General features: G+C 31.8%; 1 protein-coding gene across 1 annotated transcript in view; it reads left to right on the top strand.

Annotated features, from left to right (window-relative positions):
- The window catches only part of kek5 (leucine-rich repeat, immunoglobulin-like domain-containing kekkon 5 protein), a 185,917-nt gene that overhangs the window by 148,322 nt on the left and 22,960 nt on the right, over positions 1-14,635 (top strand). The window contains exon 3 of the mRNA XM_089711378.1: positions 7,140-7,251. The gene's annotated coding sequence lies outside the window, so the exon portion shown is untranslated. The remainder of the gene's footprint in view (positions 1-7,139; positions 7,252-14,635) is intronic.

The following is a 14,635-nucleotide window of genomic DNA, read 5'->3' on the forward strand; positions in this document are numbered from 1 at the left end:
AAAAAATTTATTTAATTTTTTTATCGCATATTTTAGGAGAAATTAAGGAAGGGGATCATCAGTTTTGTTTTTTGCAGATTGGTGATGTACCCTAACAATACGTCGAAAAGGGAAAGCATCAACGAATTATCGTTTTCGTCCTCTTTTTTTATTCTTCGCGTCTCTGTTACTTCTGTTTGTTTAGTTCTCAACACCCACTGAATTTTCTATGTTATTGTGATCTTCCATTACATCTGAGTTTTGATGATGTGATGATAATCCATTCGTTTTAATATTGGTACTTAGAGTTGGTAGACTAAACTAGAAATGGCGGACTAAATTTGTCAGCGCGTCTGTAAGATCAGAATATAAAACCAACATCCTGTATTTAAGTTACAAAATTAATAATCAAACAACATTAGCGGCATGTTGTTTGATTATTAATTTTGTAACTTTATTAACGTTGAAAATGACTAGAAGAAAAAATTAAAACACCTCGGATCAATTTTGGAGTAAACAAATCATTTTACCCGTATGGGAATTTCCCCGGATGAACTTGGGAAGTTCAAGTTCTCAATACAAGTTTATATTATATTTCGTATTTCTCAAACGAAAAATAAACATTTTTGGAACTTCAAAAAAATTATATTATAAGAAAATTTATGAGCTTACTTTAGTTTTAAAGAAAATATATACATCCCTTTACTGACACCCCGTAAAATAAAGAAATTGTTGCCAATCACCTTTGCAATCTATTTGGTTTCATTAACTTTATGTTCGAAGATAATTTTTTTCTAGTAGTTACACGCGTATTTTTTTCGTTTATTTTCCATATCGAAATCAAATGTTTAAAAATACGAATATTTGCACAAAACTAAGATAAAAATAATCAATTAACAAAAATATTAAATTTAATGAAGTAGAGCAACTTTCACTTCGGTATGAAGGAAAATCGAGCGTAGAGCACACGTCAGAACGCTCCGGCCCAAGGAGCGCGACTAAAGAAATTCGCTAGGATTTTTCCTAATTATTTTAAATATTTTTTTAATATTTAAAGAATTATCAAAATTCAAAAAAAAATTTTTTAAAGGATTAATACTCATTGGTCTTCAACCAACTCGAATAAATTAATGGAAAAAATAACTTTTAGCAGTATTTATCAATAGATTTTGTAAGGCAAAAAATGGGAAATTTAATGAATTTATAACGTTCTAATTAAGAAAATCATAAGTTTTTCGGCAATTGTATTCAGCAGTTTTTAATAACGACTATATAAAGATAATAATGCGCTGATCAGATTGTGTAAATTGTAATCGGTTGCAACGTAGTGAGTGCACAAACTTAGCTCGAAATGTCTTAGGGGGAAAGAGACTTATCTTGAAGGCCTGATTAAGGTAACATAAAGTAACTTTATAAATGTGAAAAAATTCACGCGCATTGCGTATATAACACTAATTGATAAACAAGAAAAAAAAAATTCAGTTTATCATTTCATTAGCCGGGAAAAAATTGTCAAATAACTTGTTGAAAACGCAATTTTGCTAGACTGCAGCCTTAAGTCAATACCGCATTAGGTTAAGCCTGTAAAGGTAATTGATGTAATGATAAATAAATAAATAAATAAATAAATAAATAAATAAATAAATATTCAGTACAGCATAAGTAATTCACAAACCGTAAATTTAGGCATTCAGATTTATACATCGTAGTATGCTAGATTACGCTTACATTAAGCACTTACAGAGCCTACATAAAAAATTCAATTACTGCCGAAACTTCGAATCCCGCTGGGTTTTTCTAAACCTCTTATATTTTAAGAGCTTTTTATGGACTCCAGAATATTGCCAGGCAATATAAAAAGGGCTTACATAAAGACAAACTGCCCACGCTTTGCTTTGTGGTTTTATGTTTATTTACTGTACCTACATTGCTTTTAATAACTTGATTGTGGACAATATTATGCAAGATGTATTTTTATTGAAGTGAAACTTATTTATCGGGGTTGGAAAAAAAATTTGTGTAACATTTTTTCGTTACGCGTAACATTTTTCCGTTACGCGCCATCTTTGATTCGACGTACTTCTGTAAAGTTGCATATATAGTATATTATTTTTTGAAAAATAAGGTCATAAAGAAGTTTCACTTCTTACGTGTGTACACTAGTACACGCACACATTTTTTTTTTAATACGTACAGTGGGTCGTCTTATTTTTAACGTGCTTTTTATGCTTCACCTGTATATATTTGTATGTAACCGACTCTTACACTTGATTTTGACCGACTTTAAACGGGCAGATTTAATTCAAACGTACACTTATCAAGGATCGGTGACAATATAATAATTTCATGAGTTTATCATTAAAGCGTTTTGTAGTTTTATTAAACGACATTTATTATTAGGGTATTCGCTCCACGAATCGCAATGATACATACATCAATGATTTTACATTACGATGCAATTTGACGAATGTATATTTCATCTTGATACGTGCACTGGAACACGGGTCAGTCGTTAGAGTGAGATGAACGATTTTTTATGAATAAATATGGCTTTCGTTAATGTTGAAACTGCTGAACTGATTTTGGTTAAAATTTAATTTAGATGACCTCGGTTTAAACTTAATGGTTTTTTATACTTATACAATTATAGCAAAGTCATGAGCTTAAGTTATACATTATTTAATGTTAGTAACATAATTTAAGAATTATCTCTCTGGTATAGTTTTTATAGTTACTCGAATAAATAAATTATTATTATATTATCGGAATAAGTTGTATTGACCACCTGAACGGATGTATCTAATTATTATTATCTCTATTTCCGTTCGAGAAATAAATATAAAGTATCTCATTTACCATAACCATATAATAAAGATATTTAACCAATTGAAGAAAAAGGAAGTTATTAAAGTAGGTATGCTTTTTATTTAATGCTAATAGACTGCAAAGTATCAATTAAAACGTTTGTTTATCCATGCATTGTTCCAAATTAGAGTACTGTAATCGAATTATGACAATTTGGATAATCCAAAGCCGGCGAGAAATTGTAAAGTTTCTCTTTAAATGCATATCAATATTTTAAATAATAACATACAAAACATAATATGCTCTTATTTCTTTCAAATAATTTAAAATTCAATTCAATTCCTTTTTAATATATTATTAATTAATTAATAAGTTGTATTCCTATTAGATTTCTAACAACCGCACCGACCACAAATCTAATTCTTAAAATAAATAATTTAATGAATAGCTCATAATGTTTGTCCTTATATCCCTTTTGCAATTAATTTTCGGCATTAGGAACCGACCTATTAGGTATATTTAGTCTTTATTTTTTGTATGTTAAACTTGAGAATTGCTGTTGTAACATTTATCTCTATTGTGAGTGAAATTAGGTGTAAAAAGGTGTCTGGGGCTACATTTTATTTTTATTCTTCAGACCTACGTTAAGGATTTGAAAGGTTTACAAATACAACGTTGAATTTTGTGTGTAAAATATGTATAATTTGTTGTCTAAAAATAATTTTTGAGATAGAAATATATTTCTTCTCAAATACATAATATATAAATTATAAACATTATCAACCTACACATTTTTTTTGCACTGCAGATCTCTAGAGGGAATCATTACATAGTATAAAACAAAGTTTCTTTCTCTGTCCCTATGTATGTTTAAATTTTTAAAACTACGGAGAAGAAATAATATTTGATACTTAATATAGCACAGTCCTTAATATTCAAGTATACAATAGCGAACCAACGCACACATACACAACAAAATCAAGACATATTTTTACACGAAAAACACATAAAAAGTTAATAGCAACACATGCACATAGCTTCGCGAGATGAGATATAGCAAGTACGCGAATGAGCCTCTACTCCCGTCTTTTGGATAAACGGAATTATAGTACAGTAGACGGTGGTGGAATTGGTTTTGTCAATAATTGTTATGTTCAGAATAGGATATACGGAATATCATATTGAGTTCTAAGAAATCTCGTATAAGCAAAACGGGTTGTTTGAAAGGTCTATGTGAATAATATAGAAATTGATTTTTGTCAGATGTAAGTTTATGGAATAATTTGTATGATTTGAAATAGGTATGAAATATTTGATGATTATTTAAAATGAACTAGCTAGTTGTCTGCGCAGTGAAATAAAACTTTACCGTTTATCATTATTAGTTGTAAAGTTTTATTAATAAAGCACCTTCTTAGTTCTCATACTTTTCTTGTCTCAATAAACAAAATTTGGCTTATGTCAAATATGGAAAAACTTCTCTAGCTCTCGGACTACAGCCTCTAGTTCGACTAAGCCCAGATTGGAGACCCGTCGCGGAGTTTTATCTTCGGAAAGTGACTCGGTCGGATTGGGGACACGTACTGTGTTACGGAGCGGGTGTGTTTAAATAGTTAGATGTTTGGATGTCGAAAAGCTTAGCATATTTTATAGGCCAGGAGGCGGTGAGGTTTTCGGAAATGTATCGGTTATTCCGCCTATAAGAAGGTGATAATTGTTTGAGTGTGATATAAAAAATGTTGTGGCAAAATTTAGAAAATTTAATGATTAATTTTACATTTTAACATGAAACCACACCTCAATATAATATATGACTTATTTGCAATTGCTCCGTATTAAAGAAAGAAAATATCGGGTGCTTAGTTATAGATAAGGTAATTTTTGATAATTTTTAAATCGATACAGTCCTACGTCCTACCTCAAACTGTAAAGTATATATAAGAAAAGAACGACTAATTACTAATATTAGTCTACCAATTCTCTAGTACCTCATATTTAAGAAAATCGCTTTCCTCGTAGATTTGGGTGGAAATGTTCAATAATACGATCAAAGAACCTTTGTGAATGCATTTACCTTGCATTTTGTGGGCTTCAAGTCTGCCCAGGTGCAAGGTAATAATTGCCTTTGTAACTTTGTGGCAAATTGGCTACACTAATTTTGAGGGTAGTTTTGATCAAGCACAGAAGGAAGTAAAAATAATCTTTGTAAAATATACTTTCATGGTGTAGGAATTATATTTAAAAAAAAAATATTTTTTAAGGTTTCTCTACCAAGTAATTTATGCCAAGTTACTTCTTAAAATACTTACTTTTTCTATAATTTTCGCTTAAAACAGTCATTACGATGAATTGCTGAAAAAACAGAAAAAATATTTATACAAAAAAGGCTTTTGTAATAAGAAAAAGTGTTTCATTAAAACAGAGATTTGTTTTAAAGTTGAGCCAATACTGGGAAGTTGTAGCCTTTCAGGGTTATATCTAAAAGGTAGTTCAGGTTCTTTTATGTGCATTCTTTAAAAATACAAAAGAAAATTCTAAATTATTAACAAAAAATACTTTGTCAGCATTAAAAATAACCTTTTAATGATGGAGGATTACAAAATCGTTGATAATATCTTTTTTTAATACGCTTAAATTAGCATCACCTGTATGTTTGTATGTAGGTACACCTACACCTTAGACTCAATTTTTACCCACTTTTATAGACGGACAGTTTTAATTCAAGCTAAATTTCTGTACAATTATAAATTTACTAAGAAAAAAAAATTCCATCACGAGGCCGAAATTCGAACCCGCGTTATTCACCGTGATCCATTTCTTATATTCTTTGCAAAAAGTATATTTATTAAGCATTTGATTGCTATAAACTAAAAAACCAAACTCTGTACGCATACCTATCTCACTAGATATCACTATAGAGACAATATAAAAATTTCATCGCATTAAGGCGTTTAGTATCTAGTTTTTAACTATATTTATTTATGTTTCCAACTAAATTTCACGTATACCACGAATACCTATGTACTAAATCAAGTACATAGCTATTGATATCACGTGCCATCAAATGATTGAGGTGTCGGATATTGCAGCCAGAGGCGTTGACTGGAGTCGTATTTAGATATTTCTGACGCATTTCTAGTACAAAGAAGACAAAGTGGTATTTTGACGTACCTAATATCAAACTGGTGCGGAAATTGAGTTAGAGCGTAGTTTAGAGTATGTGTAACATAATGTGTGGTGAGTGGTGACAATATTTGTATGAATAACGTTGTAGCGGTTTTACAATACTAGGGTATGAATATTGTAATGGGAAACGAAGCCGTGTGCGTGAGCTAGTTACTCCTTATACCTAATGGTTGCATGTAGACATTATTGTCATTATATTTGTTTATTTAAAGATATGTATATATGTATCTACTTGCTCGTATCATCTTCGTAAAATAGTGTCATCTTTCGCTTCTGGTATTTATTCACTAAATGTCGAATAATTAATAACTAATAATAGATACTGTATACATTTTAATTACACATAATAGAGGACTGATTAGGTAATTTACCAAAACACTAGTTAATACTATAATTAATGTTAAAACATCATCGAATTTTGGCTTTGCATTTTCACATAACAATAAATACAATAATTTTCATACATTCTAAATCATAAGCGTCACCACGATGCGTTTCATTTACCATCGGAATATCAGAGGCCAAAATGTTGAATATACGGTCTGTATCTAGGTCATACGAGCCATATTAGGTAACCTGACACCTGAGCACACGTCCTAGCTTGAGGTATGACCGATACGCTATTTAGAGCTATTCAGTATATTGGAAGCTAGATTGGACCGGTTTGTACTGGTTTTTACTTGATTGTGTACAGGGTGTTTTATTACGTAGTTCATTATTAATAAAATTGTACACCTAATTTACAAGTTCTATCATTGACTCAGAGGGTATTTGATTTTGTACTAGCTGCGCTCCGCGGTTTCACCTGCGTGGCTCGCTCCTGTTGGTCTTAGCGTAATGATATAGCGTGATGCCTATAGCGCAGCGTTCCTCGATGAATGAACACCGAAAGAATTTTCCAATTCGGACCAGTAGTTCCTGAGATTAGCGCGTTCATACAAACTCTTCAGTTTTATAATATTAGTAAGTATAGGTAGATGGTTATTGTCATGAGTGCTATGCCATTTTTATAACAGATGTATTGTAAATGGAAGGGTGATTTTTCCCGTGTGGGTAACAGGCATTAAAAATAAAGAAAGGACATATAAATCTTGGTTTGGACACAAGTCATGTAAATAGTGTAGGTATTTCTTTGAAATTAAAAATTTAATATTGTTTATCTTTTACAGGGATCTTCAGAAAACCGTCTCGGTCTGGCAGAGCATAGAGCTGACTACTTGCCCGTAAAGAGAATCTATCAGTGCAATAGATGTGAGATGCATCTGCCTCATTATCCATAAGGTATTTATTATTTAATTTGTGTATATCTAATAGTAATAAAAAGTAGTACTAATACGAACAATTATGATAAATCTAATCATCAAACTTTGGCTGCAATTGGCCGTTTACACTGCAGAGGCAACCAAATAAATATATTTTAAAACATAAACTCTATTTTTCATTATTATCATAATCATCTATTGTAATTGAATACATTTTATATGCTTTACAATTTACGACAATTAAATATCATACAATTTACGTATTTTACTAGACCAAAATAAACAACCGAATACATTATTAATATTTAATAGTGCTCTAGTGCTAAATATTGAATGTTATCGACTCACGAGTCACGAGTGGATTTAGTTGTCGACTTTATAGAGCAATCGTCAATTTTATTGAATATTCCGTTTTTCCTTGGAGCACTTATAAGCGAATTTATTATTGAAGGAATGATTCGATTGAGTCTGCAGTACCATTTAATATTAGTTTTTATAGTATTTACTATGTAGTAGGAAATTGGTTAGAGTAAAACTATACTTAATATTATAAAGCTGAAGATTTTGTTTGTTTGTTTATTTGAACGCGCTAATCTCAGGAACTACTGGTCCGATTTGAAAAATTCTTTCAGTGTTAGATAGCCCATTTATCGAGGAAGGCTATAGGTTATATTTTATCGTCGCGCTAAGACCAACAGGGGCGGAGCAATGCGGGCAAAACCCCGGGCACAGCTAGTTGTATAAAAAGATTAAAGGCTTTGTCAGACAGGACGCTTACTTAGCGCGCGTCAGAGCGTTAAGTTGACGCCGCGATATGACGCTAAGGTGTGTTCTACTACCATCGTAGAATACCGTCAAACAGAGCGCCGGCGCTAGCAGTACGCAACGCTCTGTCGCGGCGTTAGGACGCTTTAACGTCGGGTGTTGTATTTTTTTACAAATTTTATTTTAGCGTCGGAGTTAATAGGCGTAAAATAATTATAAAATACTGCATAATGACCGAAAATTTGATAGAATTGGTTAGAAAATATCCATGCTTATATAATACGAAGGATAGTTCATATAAACTATAAAGATATATCAATGAAGGCAAAATTGTGGGCACAAATCGGAGAAGAAATTAATGAAACTGGTAAGTAAAAAATTCTTCCGACTCCGGAGTTAATATCGCTGTACCTTGTTTTGTTCGTAAGTAATAATTATGTAAACAACATGCAGCTTTAATAATATCAATTGCTGTGTCCTAACGCGCGCTAAAGCGTTCTGTTTGACGAAGCCTCGCGCGACGTTAAAACAGGACGCTGTAGCGCTACTACGCAGCGCTAAATTACGCGTCCTATCTGACAAAGCCTTAATACTTTCATGACGTCGTTTTAAATTCAGTGCCCGCTGGGTAAAACAACTTTGTGTGGTTTGATATAAAATCAAATAATAGGTGTATTTGTTACAAGTAAACATTTCAAATAAATAATAAATTGTATCCATTTAATTTAAGTCGACAATTTTGACGAACACACTTTTAATGTTCACAAAAATAAACAAACGCTAAAAAATAACTTGCTTTTTCAATGATTTCCATACACAAACTAAATATGCATTCATCAATAAAAACAGTGATTTGTACACAAAAACAGCGGTGCCGGCACTTCGCCAAATGTTGCCTATATAAATATGGAGCGTACACAATATTTCAAAGATAATATATTCAGTTACTAAGCACTTGTGGTACAAATTTGACCAGAATAATGCAAGAACAGCGCATTTGAGCGTGCCACGAGAGGCGTTTTGATAAAATTAAAATTACATGCCTTGCAAAATTTTGGTAAGCATGATAATGCAACCCGCGTATTAAAAAAATAATATGCTTTGTTTTATTTAAATTACAATATATTTTGACATGCTACAACAAATGTAAATGGAAAAGTTGATAACTCAAAGGTGGAAACAATGCGATTTGCAAGTTAAACAGACTCAGGCGCGGTCAGTATATGGATCGGTGACCACTTTGTGTTATTTGAATTAGGACTTAAAAAGTTAATATATATTTTGGTTGATAATCGTTCAGCAAGACAAATTACTGTATATAAAAGCAATACAAAATAAGGCTTAGCTGTATAGCTTTACCGAGACAATATATTTCAATAAAACTCATTATTCTGATGAAATAACCATTTTTATTGAAGCAAAATGCTTTAATACAAAACTCTACATTGTAGGCTGGTTGCTAACACGGCAATATATCACCATTATTCCTTTATCCGCTCAAAATATTATCCAAAAAGCCGTACGTGTATACTCATATTATATTATTCTTGGGAAAAATATTCGGTATGTATGTAGGTACGAGTGACGCTGCAAAGCGGTGACAGTCTGATGGATATATCGGTCAATAAGGTTTGCTTCATGCTTCAACAGTTTAGTGACAGATTTTCTGTCGGTTTTTCTAGTCACATGCTAACCCTTTTGGACAAAGTGGGTAAGGACTTACAAATTTACGATACGAAAAACTTATGTACTGTCTCGTATTCTATAGGTAATAATTAATTTTCAGAAATCTTTGAAACTAACTAAAAATCAGTGTAATCATAAAGAATCTAAAAAAAACTGTTCGTCACACATGAATACAGTCGTGGATATACCCCTCTTTGACGCATTGGTCAGAATCCATGTTTGTTTATTTTTCAACAAGTCATGCGAGTCGCAACTGCAAGTTGATTTCGCAAAACCGCCTCTATGATACGTTCTAACAAAAAACTATAAATAAATCTATCAATCAAAGTTCAAAGGCTATTTTTGTAATAAATCACGGGCTGAATAGAATGATATATTATGCACTCTAGAATTCCAAATTTGGTCAACAAACTCTCATATTTCTGGCGCGGGCTGGGATTAAGTATTAATGTGGATTTAGAAAAGCTAGACTAGACCATTGACTTTCTTAATGTGCCCTATAGTCTTATTGTGTAGGTATCTTGCCAATTCTCGTCGCCTTGGTGCAATGGTTAATGCATGAGCGTATAAATGGGTCTAACATAGTGCAACGGTCGATCACCTATTTGATCGTAAAGACAATGACACGAATCTATATTATACCCCAAAAAGACCGTCGGAACTTCAGTGTAATTAGTTCTGTAACTTGAACAGTTCATTGTAATTAGTTGTTAAATAAGTAAAAAACCTGGGTATATCAAAAATTTATTGCCTTCGTATTACCCCAATTCCGAGCTATAGTCGTAATTAGTTAATTGTCAACAACAGCCGTGTTCTTTAAACATTCAATAACAAAACTTTTCTTTTCCAGTAAATTACTATTGCTACTGCTATATTTCATATGTATAACTCACTACAAATTAGTTATAATTACTATGAATTATCTGTACTGGTTTTAAACCCATGACATTTAAAGAAAACTAGCTTTTATCTTCACTTCGTGTGTTTTTACTTCACTGTGTATGAATATTTTTCCATCTCTTGCAAATGGGCCTGTAATAAATGTATTTCTGTCAAAAAATGATACAAAAAGGGAAATTCTATTCCATTCCTTTTAATAAAGAAGTAGCATCTAGTCCTAAATCTCTGCGAATAAACTGCATGCATCGAAATATGCTCTAAATTCAGCTGAGTTTGGAAAGTGGCTAAATTATGTGGTACGAGTGTGCATAAGATTTGGCTTAAGGCGACTGCAGTTTTCCCATTTCACGCTGCCGGGTCACAGGGAATATCCAAATTGGTTCATGCTCGAATTTCAAATGGTTTATTAAGAATTGGAAAATTAATACCCGCTTTAGTGCAGTTGTTTTGTTTTGTAGTTGTGTGTTTGGCATTTCGCTCCGAGTTCAGTTTGTGAGAAAATTGAACTGTGTTGCTTGAAAATTTACATGAACGGTAAACGATTACATCTATCAATATGTTCTTTTTTATTTGGTTAATATCTCGCTACGCGGAGGTGATATTTAAATTAACTTTTCAGATATACTACGTTGTGTTTTTTTTAAATCAATACATCTATTCCACATTCGCATATTTCTTTTGATATATCTTCATAAATTTCCGCAATTGATTACAGAACTTCTTCCAATTTAACATCAACAAATCAATTCTACTTGCGACTTAAATTTGTCTGAAAAGTTCCCTGATTTATATATCCCTTCGCTTACATTTCTCAAGAGTCATATCAATTTACAGCTTTTATTTGCTAAGGGTACTTATTCAAAGTCTCCAGAAATTTCGCAGAAGTACTGCACTTATTTACGGTCTAATTTAGCTGAATCCCTCGACGCGATATCTGATCATATTTTCTAGACGTCCTCTAGTCTAAATGAAAGTTTTCACTTAAATCAAATTACGTACGAAATATCTTGGAATACGATGTGTTGGAATAAAAAGAGATTATTAAAAACGAAACTTGCAATGCGGTTTCTTACCTGAAAATAATTATATGTAATTTTTCCTCAGCTAAATACATATTTTTAATAATGCAACCCGTTTATTGATCTTAACAGATTCGAATGTACATAAGAAATAGTAATTTAAAATACAACGTTTGAACTTATTCTCATAAATAAAACATTCGTTCATGAAGTTAATTATATAATATTATTTAATACTGAACTGAGGCTCCTTCTAAATTATAATAAGCCCCTATTCAAATATGTCTTTGTTGTATGATTAAACCGTTCATATCAACACATTCATAAATCTCAGGCTCATCTGCAAAATATCTGTACTTATATTACACATCATATTCAATATCCGTCAGACTAATTCATCAGGGATATGTATTATTTATAGCACCACACCAGCCACACCGATATCTACCTTATCATCTAGATCTAAAGTTCATATTGCTTTAATATTTGTCAATATCGAAAGCACGCCGAAAGCATCTGCTTCGACAGAAATAGGACCCAGGTTACTCATACGTGATATTGATTTAAATGTAATAAAACTGAAATTTCTATTGTCTGCATTTATGTTTTATGCGTCTTCTTTATTGCCAACATTTATCCTTGCTATATTCTATATTTTCTAGACACTTTCAATTACTTTATATTTTATTTTGCATCTGCATTTTCAAGTTAATTGATATATTCTTTTACAAGCAGTGCTACTGCAACGCTCATTAAATTTTTATATAAAGTTACACGAAAAATCTTTCTCGATTTCTCTCGCAAACTGTACTTGTGTTATTATCGCTATTATTTTGTGAATTTCAGTATTTTTAATTGTTTTTTTTTTCTGCTCGTTTATATACGCTTTAATTAACATGACTGCGGGAATACATCGTATCTTCATCATTCAAAGATTCCTTTAATCAGCTATATCTCGTATATCATACAATTGCATATTAAATTCAGGTATAGATTTCTCAACTCCTTTGTTTACAAAAGTTCGCATTCAAACATCACGTACCAATAACAAGGTGATGTAATTATATGGAGCTGTGTAAGGTTACTCACTACTTAGTCACTCACTTCGCTTGAGTTTTAATACAGAACCCTGATAAATTTCGTAAATAAGTACAACATTTTTCTCCATACTTCAAAAACTTATTAATAAAATAGACTTATCGTAACATATTTCCGACCAATTATATATATGTATTATTAAATTGAGATTTCTATGGCTCCATTGTTTACAGAAGTTAGCTTTCAAACAGCACGTACAAATAACAAGGGGATGTAATTATATGGAGCTGTTCTAAGGGTTCAGGGAACCGCTTAGTCACGTCGCACGGGTTTTAATCGAGAGCTGATAAATGACGTGGCTTGTTGGCGAGGTCGGATTGCGGGAACTTTTTGCTGAACGTACGGACATGTGTTTGGAAAGTGAGGGTAGTTGAATCGTGTGATATTTTTGCAATGAGAGTGAGTAGTTCGGTTCGCTGATATTAGAATGTTTCGGTAATAGTAGTTCGATTTCGATAATCGTAGGACGTTGGTGATATGAATGAGTATTCTTGTTGTTTTAAAGTTTATGTTTAGTGTAAGAAGTTAATTTAGATGCTGTGTTTAATACGGCGACCCCTAAAAGTTCGATCAAACCTGCCATTTTAAGAATATTTTAGCTATGTACGTGAGCAAAATACCATTTTGATTACATTAAGGAAGATCAATATTGGATAAGGGTTTTTATTAGTCGTATTTAAACAGTTATATAACGAGCGATACAGGAGGGAATAACTAGTTAAGTATTTACTATGTTGTTGCTACAAAGTTGCCAACTTTCGTCGACTAATCGCCTCGACCCAAAAACAGAGTTAGGTTAATAGGGAATTATGACTAATTGACATATCATCGCTTTATAGGAAAATCGGGGTCAACATACTACTTCCTACTTAAATCCTCTGGAGTAGGTCTTATAAGTATATCAGTTACATACGCTAAGTTTTGTCTTTAAAATCTGATTTATTTATAGTTCGATGTCGGCTCTGTGCTTGATAGCGCGCTAGCGGTGAATACATATTTCTAGTTATAGCAAAATTAATTCCGGATTCAAAATAATGTATTTCAATTTAATGGCAAATATAATAATTTTAAAATAGCCGTCGAAGGAGATGATTCGACCAGCGAATTAAAAAAAAATACTTAGGTACCTATATTTTTATACGAGCTAGCTTGAAGTAAAAATTAGGAAGTGAAATTTCTTAATTTTAGGTGGAATATAATTGAACATTATTTTTCATTGAGATTCGTTTATTCTTTATCCTTATTAATTATTAAAATTTGTTATCAGTCAAAGTGTTCATTCAATAAAAGTAACATTAAAAAATAATTTCCACAAAAAAACAGTGATCAAAATACACCCCAGAAAAGTCCATACATAGGCTCGTAAAAATTAAATTTAATGTTTACGACGTCATCGATTATTATGGGACATATTTCGTGAGGTCATTCTGTGTAAAATATGACTAGCTATAGCGGATATCGGCAAAGTGATTAGACCCTAATATCAGAGTCTTCAACAGTAGACCCATATTAAAATGAGTGTAACATTTTTGTATAAATTTTTATAGGATGTCATCTTTTTGCCGACAATGTGACGAAAATAATTGTAAGCGCTTAAAATGTGTAGACCTAAGGATAAGTTTTTATTTAGAGCTTATATAAAATAGTCATGTTTTTGCAAATTAAAGAACAATTGGTTTAAAAGCGGCATAATCTCCCATTTTAGCAAGTTTATGAACACGAAATTGTAGTTGGATATAACAGATAATTCCGCAAGTTGAAGCATAATATTATGGTACCAAATGTAGGCACGCATTCATAATATGCATCATACACACACATTTTAATTTGCTTGCAATTTTCTATCATACAGAATACCGTAATCAAAAATTCGTCCATCCAAGACCTAAAAATACTGCGTTATTTTTCTTGAAATTTGTTTCATTTAGGTACATA

Source organism: Colias philodice, chromosome 26, assembly GCF_061535455.1.
Source record: "Colias philodice isolate Cphi_HAF_F1 chromosome 26, ilColPhil1 Martin Lab GWU primary, whole genome shotgun sequence".
NCBI lineage: Eukaryota > Metazoa > Arthropoda > Insecta > Lepidoptera > Pieridae > Colias > Colias philodice.